Source organism: Peromyscus californicus, unplaced genomic scaffold (assembly GCF_007827085.1).
Source record: "Peromyscus californicus insignis strain IS unplaced genomic scaffold, ASM782708v3 Scaffold_17__1_contigs__length_78620276, whole genome shotgun sequence".
In the NCBI taxonomy this organism is placed as follows: Eukaryota; Metazoa; Chordata; class Mammalia; order Rodentia; family Cricetidae; genus Peromyscus; species Peromyscus californicus.
Genome location: NW_026294469.1, coordinates 13,269,567 through 13,284,483, shown reverse-complemented (window position 1 = coordinate 13,284,483; position 14,917 = coordinate 13,269,567).

Sequence of the window (14,917 nt, the reverse complement as noted above, 5' to 3'; positions counted from 1 at the left end):
AACCAGATACACTGAACATGATAGAAGAAAAGTGAGAAATAGCCTTTCACTCATTGCTACAGGAAAAGACTCTGAACAGAACACCATTAGCACAGACACTAAGATCAACAATTAATAAATGGGACCACATGAAACAGAAAAGCTTCTGCATGGCAAATAACACTATACTAGGTACAAAATGGGAAAAGATTTTTACCAACTATAAATCCAATAGTGAGCTAATATCCAAAATATATGAAGTACACAAGAAACTAGATATCAAGAAAACAAATAATCTAACTTAAAAATGGGGTACAAATCTAAACAAAGAATTCTTGCAGAGGAAACTCAAATGGCTGAAAAACACTTTAAAAATGTTCAACAACCATAGTCATCAGGAAAATACAAATCAAACTACTTTGAGATTTCATCTTACATCAGTCAGAATGGCCAAGATCAGTAAAACAAATGACAGCTCATGCTGGCAAGAATGTAGACACTGATTTATGGTGATATTTTATTTGTATTAAAATGTTATTTGTATGTTAATAAATAAAGTTGTCCGGGGGTCAGAGCTATTAGCAAGCCATAGGAAAGCAGGGCAGTGGTGGCGTACGCTTGTAATCCCAGCACTTGGTAGGCAGAGCTAGGTAAGTCTCTGTGTGTTCAGGGATACAGCCATTATTGGATACACATGCCTTTAATCTCAATACCAATCATAGAAAACCTGGAGGTCTATATAGACAGGCCATGATAAGGCGGTCATGTGGTTGGGTTTACAACCAGTGCGAAGGCAGAACAGGAACTCTATATAAAGACTTTAACACAGGGTTAGCTCTGGTTCGGAGAGGTAGGACCACCACAGGAGGAAGGGTAAGGTTTTAGCTCTTAGCTCTGACCACTTGGCTTTCTTCTTTGCATTGGTTCTGTGTTTCTTATTTAATAAGAAGGTTGGTTACATCTACACTCATTCATTGCTGGTGGGAGTGCAAACTTGCATAGCCACTGTAGAAATCAGTGTGGTGGTTCCTCAGGAAGATGGGAACTGATCTACCTCAAGATCCAGCTATACCACCACTCTTGATCATGTATCTAAAGGATGCCCCATCCTACTAAAGAGACACTTGCTCAACCATGCTCATTGATGCTGTATTCATAATAGTCATAATTGGAAACATCCTAGACACCCTTCAATAGAAAAATGGGTGAAGAAAATGTGGTACATTTACACAATGGTAATATTAAAAAAAATCATGAAATTTACAGGTAAATGATGGAACTGAAAAAAATAATCTCGAATGAGGTAACTCAGACCTATAAAAACAAATACAATCTGTGGTTGGTATGTAAAATAGATTAAAAATTTCTTACATAAAAAACAAATATAGTATATATTTGTTTATATGTAGATATTAGCTGTTAAGTCAATGCTAACCACGCTACAATCTGTAGTATCTTAGAGGTTAAGTATAGAGCAGGAGACTAGGGAGTACAGATAGATATTCCTAGTAAAAGGAAATAAAAAAGATAGTTATGGATGGATGGGAGGTACTGGAATGGTAGAATCAAGTAGGGAGGAGGAGAGAAGAGGGGAACGAGGGAAGTTATATGGGGAGAGACATCTAAAATTGAAGGCCATTTGAAGTTTAGTATGGAAACATAATATGGTAGAAGCTTCCTAAAATATATACATATATTAAGGTGATTTAAATGAAATTGCCAAATAATTGGAGAGAGAGAAAGAGTCCCAAGAGGACATCTTGTGTCACTAAATGCAGCTTCCAGTACTAGAAATTGTTTACACCTAACTGAGTTGTTGGCCACAGGGTACCATGGGAACCCCTAAACAGCCCAGGCTGTTGCCAAGACTACAGGTTGCCTTCCATAACCTGGTGGCATGGCCCTAATGCTGAAGACAACATCTACACAACTCATCAAACATGAAGAAGTCAAGATAGTGTCTAAATAGAGCCTTTACTCTTAGGTGCTAGCATCGTTTGTGCAAGAAGGAACTCAGCAAGCTACCAAAGGAGACAGGTAAATAACAACGCAGCCACAAACTCTTTGATCTACAGTGGTGTCCTGGCTGCAAGAAATGTTAGTGCAACAGTGGCACAAAGCTTGTGGGAGTAGTTCACAAATATCTGATTGGACTTAAGACTCATTCCACAAGACAGAACCCATACTGGACACTGCTTAGGTGACCAAGAGCCTGAGACCAGGGACCGAGGGGAACATCAAATAGTATTGTTCTACTAAAAGAATTGAGCAATAACATGTCTCCTAATAGCATTCTGCTACACTCCTAAATCAATACCTTGTTCAGCCATCACCAGAGAAGTTTCCTCCGGCAGAAGATGGGCACCAATACAATGACCCATAGCCAAACCATATGCAGGGAGTGAGAAACCTTGGAATGCTTAGCCCTAAACAGGAGGACTCCATCAAATCTCTCCCACCAGATAACACTGTGGAAAAGGAGTTATAAAGAGTGTAAGAGCCAGGGGAATAAAGGACACCAAGAAAACAAGGCCCTGTTATCAGAATTGATACACATTTGAGCTAACAAAGACTGAGGCAGCACACACAGGGCTTGCACAGGTCTGCACGTGATGGGGGTCCTAGAGCCACAAGGAGAAGTGGACACGTTCCCCCATTCTTAATCCAGAAGCAATTCCCAACTGATAACCTCTTGTGAATGAAAATATAGTTTCCTCCAAGGTGGTCTCACTGGGAAACAAACTTCTCTTAAGGGTGGGCTGCATGCCCAGAAGTGTATAGCCAACAACAACAACAAAAACAAAAACAAAAACAAAAACAAATTCAATGGCGTCTTTGGAGTTTCTTTATCTCATATCACATCAAAGCTTTTAAACATTTTTATCTTATTTTTATTTTATTTACATATTTTTTAATTTTTCATCTCATTTTACCTTCTTTGCAGATTATGGCTTCCAGATTAATGTTTTTTATAGGCTCCCGGAGTGTGTAAACAAGTAGGTCTCTGTGTTGATCGGTTTCTTGTCTTTTTCTTGGGCTCCTTTCCTTCTGTTTTTTGTTATTGTTGTTGTTGGCTGGTTGGTTTTGGTCCTATTCCAATGTGTTGGTTTCTTTTTGATTTGATTTGATTTCATTTTATTATCAGAAGCCTGTTTGTTTTCTAATAAGAGACAGAAAGGGGGTGGATCTCGATGGGAGGGGAGGAAATGAGAGGAGTAGAGGGAGGAGAAACCATAGTCAGAGTACACTACATGTGAAAAAACCTATTTTCAAAAAAAGAAAAGTGAGGCGGGAACAGTAGAGTCACAGGATACCAGTGAAGCAGGAACAAGAGAGACAGGGTGGGTACCAATTAGGAAGGGCTGCATTAGAGATGGTATGAGAACAGAAGTCTGTACAAGGTAAAACCATGAGCCATGGAAAAGTTCTGAGGGAAGAAGGACCCTTTGGAGAGAAATAGAAAGTGCAAAGGTCCTGATTCTCAGCTTATTAAAGATCAGAAATGAATTTGAAGACAGCCAGGCAAAGAGTAAAGGGATAGGATGAGGAAATGGAAACAGAGAGAGGACTGGTCAAGGCTGTCTAGGACTCACCAGCCATGTTTGTAAAGGCTTACATTTGTAGCATGGTGTGATAGCAGATGAGGGAAGGCCTTTAGGGATGAGTGACGTCATCTCTGTCACTTTATGTGCTTATTCTTGATAACCATGGAAAGTGACAGGAAAGCCAAACGAAGACAAGCGACAAGAGCGACTTGCACTGAATGGGTCTAAGAGTTTGAGAGAAGTGATTTGATTTTGGCACGTTTGACAGAATGTATTGCTGCAGTACAGGGTATTGGGAGAAATGGAAGAGAAGAATAACACTTAGCACTGGACATCAGCGACTGGTTGGTTTCTGAGATGTAGAGGGTCGAATAAAGACAAGAAGAAAGAATACAGACAAGAGAAGGGAGTCATCAAAATTCACACTTAAAATACTGATTAAGCACCTGAAAATAAAAAACTACAGCTCAGACATCTATCAACCAGAAAATGCAGTCAAAACACATTTAAGAGCACAGCTGTCTCATAGTGAATGACCAGTAAGTGACTGTTCTTCTGTAACACACACACACACACACACACACACACACACACACACACACACACACACACACACACACCACTCACTCATCCTCTTTGGCTTCTGATATATTTCTCAGGCAAAGGTTGATGAATAGAATGGGCCAACACAGTGCAAGACATCTACCAAAATATGTTCTCCTCCCAAAAAAGAACAAAATGTGTGGTCCAATGCTAAGCTACCCCCATGGTCTAGCCTCATCTAGGAATCTGTAAAATCCACAGTGGAAAAATCCATTTCATTTTGACTTGCAGGATCTTTTAGGAACAAGCCCGAGAATAGACAATTTTAATGTGTTTCCTGGGTAACTATGTGCTTGGGACCACTGTCCAAGGACACAGCTTTCTAAGCCAAGACATGCAATGCTTGCCAACACTGTCTATCAAATAAAGATAGGGAAAAAAACATTGTGTCTGTCTTTCATATCATGCAGACACACAAAGCTTAATACTTAAATAGAACACAATAATCCTATCAGAAAAAGAGTTGCTTTTTCAGAATTATGCTTTGTAAGCCATGAGTGATAGAATGCTATCATGTCTCAAAGAATACTAGGACCACCAGTTTCTTCTGGAGCTATGGCTACAGTCACCCAAAATCATGTATATCATTTTATATTATTTAGTTTTAGGCAATATGGCAATTCACACAATATAAGGCAGCGAGCAGTTAAACTGCAGCTTAGATCAGGTTCTGCCTCCAACAGATTATGAGTCATAAAAAACTAATAGTTACTTTTTTTCAGTTTTAAAAACTTTTTATTACATTTAGAGAGATTCAGAGACAGAGAGTGACAGATTCAGAGACAGAGATAAAGACAGAGAGTGAGTACCATGGTAAGCAAGCATATATTAGACAAGGGATAACTTGTAGTAGTTATTTCTCTCCTCTGATGGATCCTGGGGATTGAACTCAAGTCATCTGGATTGGCAGTAAACACCTTAACCTGCTGAGCTATGTTGCTGATCTTTGCTTCTTTTTCATGTAATTCTTTCATTCATAAATCCAAAGTTCTACTGTATTGTTGGTGGTCAAAAAGTCTTAATTTCCCATATTATAGCTTCGATAATAAAGTTGGTCAGTGAGGAGACAGCTTTGCATTTCATTATCCTTCACTTGCCTATGAGATTTCACTGTGGTCTGGTAAATACCCTGAAAAGTCCACACATTAAATATTTGCTGTTCAAATGGTGCTATTGAGGGGTACTGGAAACTTTAGGAGATGTCTTTTTGTCATTGGGCACACATCCTAGACTAAGACTGTAGGAATCTAGTCTATCCCTCTTCCCTTTTCTGCTATTCAAAAGCACAAGCATTTCCTCTCATGTGCTTTCACTATGATGTGCCACCTCTCCACGGACCCAAAGCAATGATGCCAATATGTCAGAGTCTGGGGCCTCAAAAATGTAAGTCAAAACAAGCCTTTTATCACCATAGTTGGTTTTCTTACATATTTTGTCATAAAGATGAAAACATGATACAGATATAATGGGGGGCATTTAATCTTCATTAAAAAAGATGCTGAAAGCCATCATCATCCTCTAAAGAGTATGTTGTGGGAAAAGGGGCTACCATGAGCTAAGACATCAAACAGCACAGCCTTCAAGATGTGTCATCTCCAGCATTCATTGGGATCTCATCTGCACTTGGGTTTCTACTTAATGCATAAGAAAATGGAGGCTTTGATGCGTCAAAAACATTCTCTGGTGCCACATTTATAACCAGAATCACCCTGTTGCAGAGTCAGACACAACATGCAACCAAGTCCAAAGTCTTTACATGAAACATAATGGCTTTTTTTTTCCTTTCAGTGTTTCATGATTTCTGTTTTGGACTTAAAACAATATAAAGTAAAATTTTGGAGAGTTTTCCACAACTATTTACCATCAATTTCTTGCACAAATGTCAGCTTCAGGTGTGAAAGCTATTACTATGTCATCTCCTGCTCCTCCACGTCTTGGGTCTTGTCAACTTATGAAATTTTATTCCCATTATCTCACCCAAACCTGCCCCAACAGTGCCAACTGCCTGCCTGTGTCCGTAGTCAAGGTCTCCTTCTACTAAGCCATGTGTCAAGGATTTGCTCACTTTTCCATCTGCTTCAGGTCTACTGGCCTGTTTGTTTCTTTATTTGGATCTTAGATTTATCTCAGGTGTTATAGCAGCTTGCTCTCGTTCTCCCATGTTCTCTCTGGTGTCCTTCTAGAATTTCCCCTTTGCAATCAACTGACTTAGAATTTAGTCTGCAAATTTGAAAATATCTACGTCCCTCCTCAGTGACCCTGGGCCATACTTCAGAATTCTATGAGCTTTTCTGTCTTTATGATGCAGCCGCTTCCTATACATAAATGTTCACTGGATGTTCTTCATGTAAAAATGGAAGATAATTTGGGATAGAGAATTAGATCTTCAAAAGATTAAACCTTAAATGAAACTTCATACATTTTACCAAAAATGAACTCTGAATAGATCATGAACCTAAATATAAAGTATTGAAACTTTTAGAGTGATAATAGAAAATCTTCAAGATGTAGGAATTGGTAAATGTTCTTAAAATTGACACCCCCTAAAACAGTCTATTAAAAGACAGATGGATCTTTGCAAATTGGTCCTTATCAAGATGAAAACCATGAAAGTCAGTTGAGAAGAAAAGACAAGACACAGGCCAAAAGAAATCATGTATATATTATAAATTCCATATATAGATACATAAAGGACCCTCAAAATGTAGCAGTAATAAGAAAAAAATAATAAGATTTAAAAATGGGCAAAATACATGAAAACACACTTCACAAAAAAGAATTTACAGAATACCAATATGCATATGAAAGTATGATCTCATTATACAATAAAGAGATTCAAAAAGCCACCATGGGACAGCCATGTGCACCTATCAGAATATCTAAAATAAAAAGTGATAACACCCAATGTCAGAGGAGATATATTGGGACTTAATGATATATATATATATATGACATGTCTGTTTTGAAAAATAGTTCACATTTTTTTTTTACAAACCCAACACCCACCAATTGTACTCCTAAGATTTTTGTCCTGGAAAATGAAAACTCACTTTTGCACAGCAAAAAATACATGGGCCCTGTGGTTGAAATCAGAAGTATCCCTCAGAGGCTTATGCATTAAACACTCAGTGCCCAGCTTGTGGTCCTGCTTTGAAGGTTGTGGAGCCCTTAGGAGGTGGAGCCTGGATGATGGACCTGGGTCACTGGGGTAGGTTCTTCCTGTCCCTGCTTCTAGCCTGTACTTTCTGCTTCCCGCTCCCACAACGTGAGGAGAGCCACTTCACTCTCCTGCTGCTGTGGACTGGGCTTCTGCTTCTATCCCCTCCTCAGGATGACGTGCTGAGATCTCTCTGAAACAATGTGCCAAGTAAGTCTGTCCTCTCGTAAGTGTTGCTTCTGTGAGGCATGTGGCCATTGCCACTCAAAAGTAATGCATCAAGCATCACAAGACTTTACTTAGGATAACTCAAAAGTGAGAAGAACCAAGATTTCCTTCCACCAGTTAAAATGTAGCTCATCCATATTATGCAATTATCACTCAGAAATATAAACAAAGCATAAGAGATACCTGGAACAACTCAGATACATCATAAGGAAATTATGCCAAATTGAAAATATCTCAAAGGGTTTTATATGTAGTAGTTAATTACATCTGTATGACATTTTAAATCAGCAAAATCATAGACAAATAGGTTTGCATTTGTCAGAGCTTATGAACAGAGGAGTAGAGAAGGAAAATGAGGTGCAAAGGCTGAGAAAGGGTAGCCTGGTGACCTGCGTGCTGGTAGAGTATTCTTTATTTTAATGGTAGAGTATTTATAGGAATGGGCATGTGGTAAAAATACACACACAAAACCCCACCATCACATATGAGTCAACCTGAGAAGCTCAATGGTATTGTAGAGACTACTGACACTGATTCTCTGGCTGTGGTTTTGTACTGTTTTTACCATGATATAACTACTGAAATCCTGGTGGAAAGTGCAGAGTCTTGATGCAACGTCTTATAACTACACATAAATGTAGCATAAAATTCTCAAGGAACTAACAAAAAATGAGAAAATGGGCCGGGCGGTGGTGGTGCAAACCTTTAATCCCAGCACTTGGGAGGCAGAGGGAGGTGGATCTCTGTGAGTTCGAGGCTAACCTGGGCTACAGAGTAAGTTCCTGAAAGGCGCAAAGCTACACAGAGAAACCCAGTATGGAAAAACCAAAAAAAAAAAAATGCTTTAAATATGTGCAAACCTGAAAGATACTTACCATAGAAATGCATGTCAGTTTTCACATGAGAAAATTCAGTATTTATCAAGTAGCGGCAGCTGTGTTGATGTCTTTAACAGTGTGTAGAGATGACTAAGATTGACTATGCTAGTTCAAACTTCAGATACACTCACATAAAGAGGCTCTGAGGGGCTGAAATCTCTTCTTCACTTCTCATTTGTGGGATGTGTGTACAAGTGTTTGCATGTGTGTGCAGTATGAATTCACACATGTGTGAAAGCTGGAGTCTGATGGTGGGTGTTTTTCTTGATAACTCTACTATATTTATTGAGGCAAGGGACTTCAATAAACCCAGAGCTTGTTGAATTCATTGGTCTAGCAGGGCAGCTTGCCCTGGGGTTCCCCATCTCTTCCTCTTGAGCGTTGGATTTATAGGTGGGCTGCTTATCCACCAGGCTTTTATGTGGTACTAGGTATCTGAATTCTGATCTTCATGATTGTGTAGTGAGCATTTTATCCACTGGTCATCTTTCTGGCCCCAATTATTTCCTTGTAATTACATCTTCTAAGTTGAATCTAAGATCCCTGGGGAGAAAAGTCTGATGTCTTCTTCACTTGCTGAGTGTGGCCTAGACTTCATGTCATTGCTGATGAATGGATGCTCCCACCTTCTCCCAGTCTGATAATGGCTTATGCAGGCGGGTGGGATGTCACCTTGAAACCAACTGATGGATTTTCTAATGAGAACTTAGAGTAAATCATTCCACTGTCAGCTCAGCATCTGGCAAAGCCAGAGGAACGTTCCAAGCATGGCTAAGAAAAATGAGGCTATCAAAACAAGCCTACTTTGACATCTGGGGTCTGCTGCATTTTCTTCCGACGTTATCACTGTGTAAAGACTCAAGCTCCCTGTTGCCACAGGAGTTCAGTGTGGAATGTTCTAAGCTATGTCTGTCTGATGGATTTGCATCCATCTCCACCAGCAGTTTCAGAGACTGAGGCCGCAGAGATCGACAGAGGCAAACAACAGCAATGTGTGCTTTGGCAGTATTAAGACACAGGAGTTTATTTCTGGAAAACAAAACGAGTTCTAAAACCGTATTTGTGGAAATACAAGGCTATTGGAAAGTGTCGCATTTACACTTACTGTTCATCTTAAGCAGCCACTAAAGTTTCCCATTATGAGTGAAGTTTGTGACCAGGTGTCACGGTCATTATGCTGGTGGTCACTCTTGGGTGACATGTTGTTATTACACACTGCTTTGCAAAATTTCTTAATATATGGATAACCTTTCATAACAGTAGAGCATTACATGCCCTTTTCTACAAATATACAAAATCTGACAAGCCATGATGGGCCAGATGTAAACATTGGGTATTTAAGCATTGGTAGGAGTCTTTCCTAATGATGGCAAGAATCGTTTCAAATTGGATATTCCCCCTCTTCTTTTTCTCCACCTCTCTCTGTGTGTTTATTATATGAGTGTGAGTATAAATACCTGTGTCATAATTGGGGGCAGAAAACAACTTTTTTGAATGGGTGTCCTTCTTGTTTGGGGGCTGGGTGTCTATGGGTTCTGTCCTTTTGTCGTTTACTCCATGCTAGCTAGCCTGTGAGCTTCCAAGAGCATTCTCCTATAGGAATCCTAGGATACAGGTGGGTGCTATTGGCTCCATGGATCCAGACACAGGCTGTCAAGCTTGTTGAAGAGACATTTCCCAACCTCTGGATTTGTTTTGGAAAGATGTCTGTTTCATATGTTGAAATGCAAAGTTTTCCACTCTTAGCTGATCATGCATTCTCAAAAGCACATGTAAACAGTAACAGCAACATCACTGTGGGGTTGACATTACTTCCCTTGCCTTGAAAGATCTTAAAACATTAGTTCTAGGACAACATGTAGTTACATCATTTGCTTGTTAGAGTCAGCACTAGTAACTGAACCTTTGTGTATGCCTAGGGGGTTAAGGGATGCCATGGGCAGACATTTGCTCACAGATGCAAAGTCCATTTGATTCTTGTGTCTATAAGAGTAAAGGTTACATTTCAATAGTATCTAAAAATCAGACAAGCATTTCCTAGCAAACTAACTAGGGAAAACAGCATGTCAGCAATATGATTTATTAGTGTTTCCTTGGCATTTGGAGATATATATATGTACACTTAGAAGTAATCCCATTTCTCACAGTGTTAAGGTGTGAAGGAAGAGCTTTAAACAACGCACTCTTCTTTTTCATAAAAAAAAATTGAGATGGCTGAGGGAGTTATAGTTCTGGGCCATCTGATAGTCCCCTGTCCTGTAGCTCAGCTCCATTGCTCTATACCTACAACAAAGTTTACTGAATGCCTAGCCTCGGGCTGGTGTTGGTTGGGGAGTAGAGGAAGCCAGGGTACTTACTAGTCAACAGCATTATTCAAGTTGGTGTTATGTTTCAGCAACAAAACTCAGGATGAGGATTAGACACTCATGAGATGCAGAAACTCAGAAAGAAGGGACATGGGAACTATGGGCAGCACAGAAATCCCTTAAAGTGACAAGAACTGCGCCTGGGGTGGGGTCAGTGACTCAAGCCAGTTCCTAAAACTGTCATAGACAAAGTGTCCTCAGGGTTTGGAGACATCCAGAAAATTGACACACAGACACATAACTCTTATATTTATATTTGCCTCTTATTCTTTCTTCATAGTTACAGCTTGTTATTTTAACTGAGCTCTAGTACAACTTTTATTAATTCATTAACATTTAGTTAATCAACATTTTGGTTTTTTAAGACAGGATTTCATGTAGCCCTTTCTGACAACTCACTATGTATCCAAGGCTGACCTTCAACTACTCATGCTCCAGTCTCCAGGTCCCAAGTCCTGGAGATATACACAACTGTGTCTAAAATGAATTTTAAATACTTCTGAGGAGAACTTGATTATGCAGACGTCTCTCTCCATGTTGAGTGCGTGGTATGTTCCTCACCGCGTGTGACTTGAAGGCACTCGTTCATAAGAACAGCAGTTGAAGACGGGTTTTCTTTCTCAGTTAGAAGCCTCCACACCCCTCACTAACCAGCTAGTTCCCAGGTTATCTATCACTAACCAGCTAGTTCCCAGGTTATCTAAAGTGTCTTTCTTCTTTCACTAATTACATAGTCACAGAGCCCAGGATTTTAGCTCTGCCATACCGTAGCTTGTCATACTGAGCAAGTTTCAAAGTTTGTCTTCTGCTGTTTTCTCACCCAGAAATCAGAGCAACTACCACCTCAAAGGGCTTCTGGGAGGGACTAACTGAGCTGGTAACACAGGTGAAGTGTTTAGGACAGTCCTGGACACGTATGAAGTTTTCATTGTTTAATCATTACTTGTAGTTAACTGATTTGCATCATTCTAGTGCCAGGTTCATGGAGACACCTTCTGTGAGGAGCTGGCTTTCCCATGTTTACCACTCTATAGTATAAGGACGCTTCACTCATGCCAATCTCAACAGCAACAACCATTCTAACTGCACAATCAATTGGCATCTTTTGTGACCCGGTCTTTATGAATTTGATGATTAAGATGGTGCCCTTGAGAGCAAGTCTTGGTGTCTGACTTTATAAATGATCCATCTTTGGGTTTTCATGAATTCAATGAAAACACCAATCTCCATTCTCACCTCTGAACTTCCACAGTTCATCTGTGGTTGTTACATTGAATCAAACGCTGATTTGAATCACCCTGGCTGTTTAAATGCACATAATGGGGCTGAGATCTACACAGACCTGGACTACTTCCCATCATTAGTGTTAGCCCTCATGTCGTAAGGTCAGAAAGAGGAATTCTGATCAACAGATGAGAGTAAGATGAGGCTCACATACCTTTATTCTCAGTTTCAGAATTTATTGTTTGGGAACATCATACACACACACACACACACACACACACACACACACACACACACACATCATATTTTGATTGCATTCACCTCCTGCTCTCCCTTCCAACTCTGCCTGGTCACCCTCATCATATTCCTCTCTCAACTCCATGTCTTCTTCATTATTTTTCTATAGCTCACTGAGTCCAATTATTCCTGCCTACACACACATGGGGTTGGGGCTACCAGCTGGAGCATGGGCAACCCATGAGGGACACATTTCCAAAGAAAACTGATTCTCCCTCTTCCCAATGCTATCTGCTGCCAAAATTTCCTCAGGTAGGAGTTGCTATTAAGAACTGGTAAAGCTTTTAAGAGGCAGAGGTTAGTAGGAGGTCACGGCTGGCCCACTTCACCTGGTGTCCCTTTCTACCATGCGTCCTTTTGACACATCCTTACCACTGCGATGTCATCTATCAAGAGTTTCTGGCCAGAGGCAGCAAGATTTGGCAGCATGCCCTTGTACTTCAAGAAATGTAAGTCAAGTAAAATATTTTCTTTACAAAGATGCCCACCTCCAGGGATTTTTTTTTTTTTTTTTTTTTTTTCAGGAACAGAAAATGGACTAAATACAGAGATGGTGAGGACAGATAAACTGATAAGAGAAACAAGGACAATTGGGCCGAGATACTAATCTGCTCCCATATGGGCAAAAGCAATTAGAGCTGAATAGGGAGGGAAGCATTGATGTCCGTCACCTTTTTCAACCTTAGTCAGCAACCATAGCCTCCAAAACACAGAGCTCTCATGTGAAATATGGGACCATGATTCCCCTTTATACTTCAGTTCAAACTTGAGCTATTTCATTGTTTGTTTTTGGAGATGATGTCTCTCTGTGTATTCCAGGCTGGATCTGTTCATCCTCTATCTTTGTCTCCAGATTCTGGTAGTACAGACAGGCACTATCACGCCCATCTTTATGTTGCTTTTTAAAAACTATTTCATGAAAGAATGCCGATAAGATACCCATTCCTTTGGTCTCACTTTAATCATCTCTGTTGTTTATGAGGGCTCAGCTGTGTGAACACAGAGCAAAGTTGAGATCTGATGTCTAAGCTTAACATGAGTATTAGAAAACATTTGCTAAACCGGGTGGCAGTGGCACATGCCTTTAATCCCAGCACTTGGGAGGTAGAGCCTGGTGGATCTCTTTGAGTTCAAGGCCAGCCTGGTCTACAGAATGAGATCCAGGACAGGCACCAAAACTACATGGAGAAACCCTGTCTCAAAAAAACAAAAAGAAAGAAAGAAAACATTTGCCGGGCTGGAGAGATGGCTCAGCAGTTAAGAGCACTGGCTGTTCTTCCAGAGCTCCTGAGTTCAATTCCCAACAACCACATGGTGGCTTACAACCATCTGTAATGAGATCTAGTGCCCTCTTCTGGCCTGCAGGCATGCATGCAGGCAGAACACTGTGTACATAATAAATAAATAAATCTTAAAAACAAATTGCTTTCCAGCTCCATGAAAATGCATGAAGGAAAAACAACACAAAAAAGCAAGCCAGTGAAAGCACAAAAATAAGAGGGTGTGAGCATACACTGACATTGAAAAAATCATCCTGTTCTTTGAAATGTTCTTTCTTCTATTTTGAAAATATAATTCACAGCTAGATAAAATCCTCAAAATCAATCTGACCACATACTAAGCATAAGCATCAGAGAGTATTGCTATTTTATCTACATTACAGTGGTAAATATTACTCTTGCATTGTTTTGGTCAAAGGGAAGAGGTGGAACTTATTGGCATACTGGAAAGAAAACATATTTACTGTTTATAAATAAGAGTCAACGCTGTAGTAGATAACCTGGACTTTACCACCAGAAGGCAGTGTGATGGGCAAGGATGTGGTTTGTAGGTAAAGTGCTTGCTGTACAAACCTGAGGACCCCTGATCACTTCTCAGAACCCATAGAAAAAAGCAGGAGTGCTGCTGTGCACTTATAACCACAGCACTAGAGAGGCAGAGACAAGAGGCTCTCCGGGGCTCACTGGCTAGAACTATTTGGTTGGTTCCAGGCCAGTGAGAAATTCTGCTTCCCAAAGTAAGTTGGGTGACTCTTGAGGAATAGCACTCATGGTTGTCCTCTGAACTACATAGGCGTGCATATACATATGCAGGTGCACCCACCAACATACGACTTTGTACACAAATGTATACCCCCACACACATACATACCATGAGCATGCTTTACCTTTCTGAATCCAGTTTTTCTTGACCTCCATTTATGATGATGACAGAAAATCTGGATTTTGTTGTTTTCTCCCTTTTTATTTAAGCCTTACCTAAGTGTTGTGAGTGTGATTTACTTGTCACAGTTAAAAACTTCCAAGCAAGCGATTAAGAAATAAGACATTTTAGTAGTCCCGCTAGAGATGGGGACCTTATTTTAGAACCTCTAACTCAATGAATAAGAAAACACACATTGCTCCAAATAAAAGGATGTGCCTGCTCACACAGTGCCATTGAACAGACATAGCATAATGATAGTTGGGAAGTATAATCCCTAAATGCTGTAGAAAGATAAACACTCAAGCAAAATGAGTAAGTAGGAGCTATACAATCAGGTGGAATGTGTGTGTGGAAGGCACACACACACACACACACACACACACACACACACACACACACACACCAGAAGGAAGAAATCCAAAATACAACTGGTGG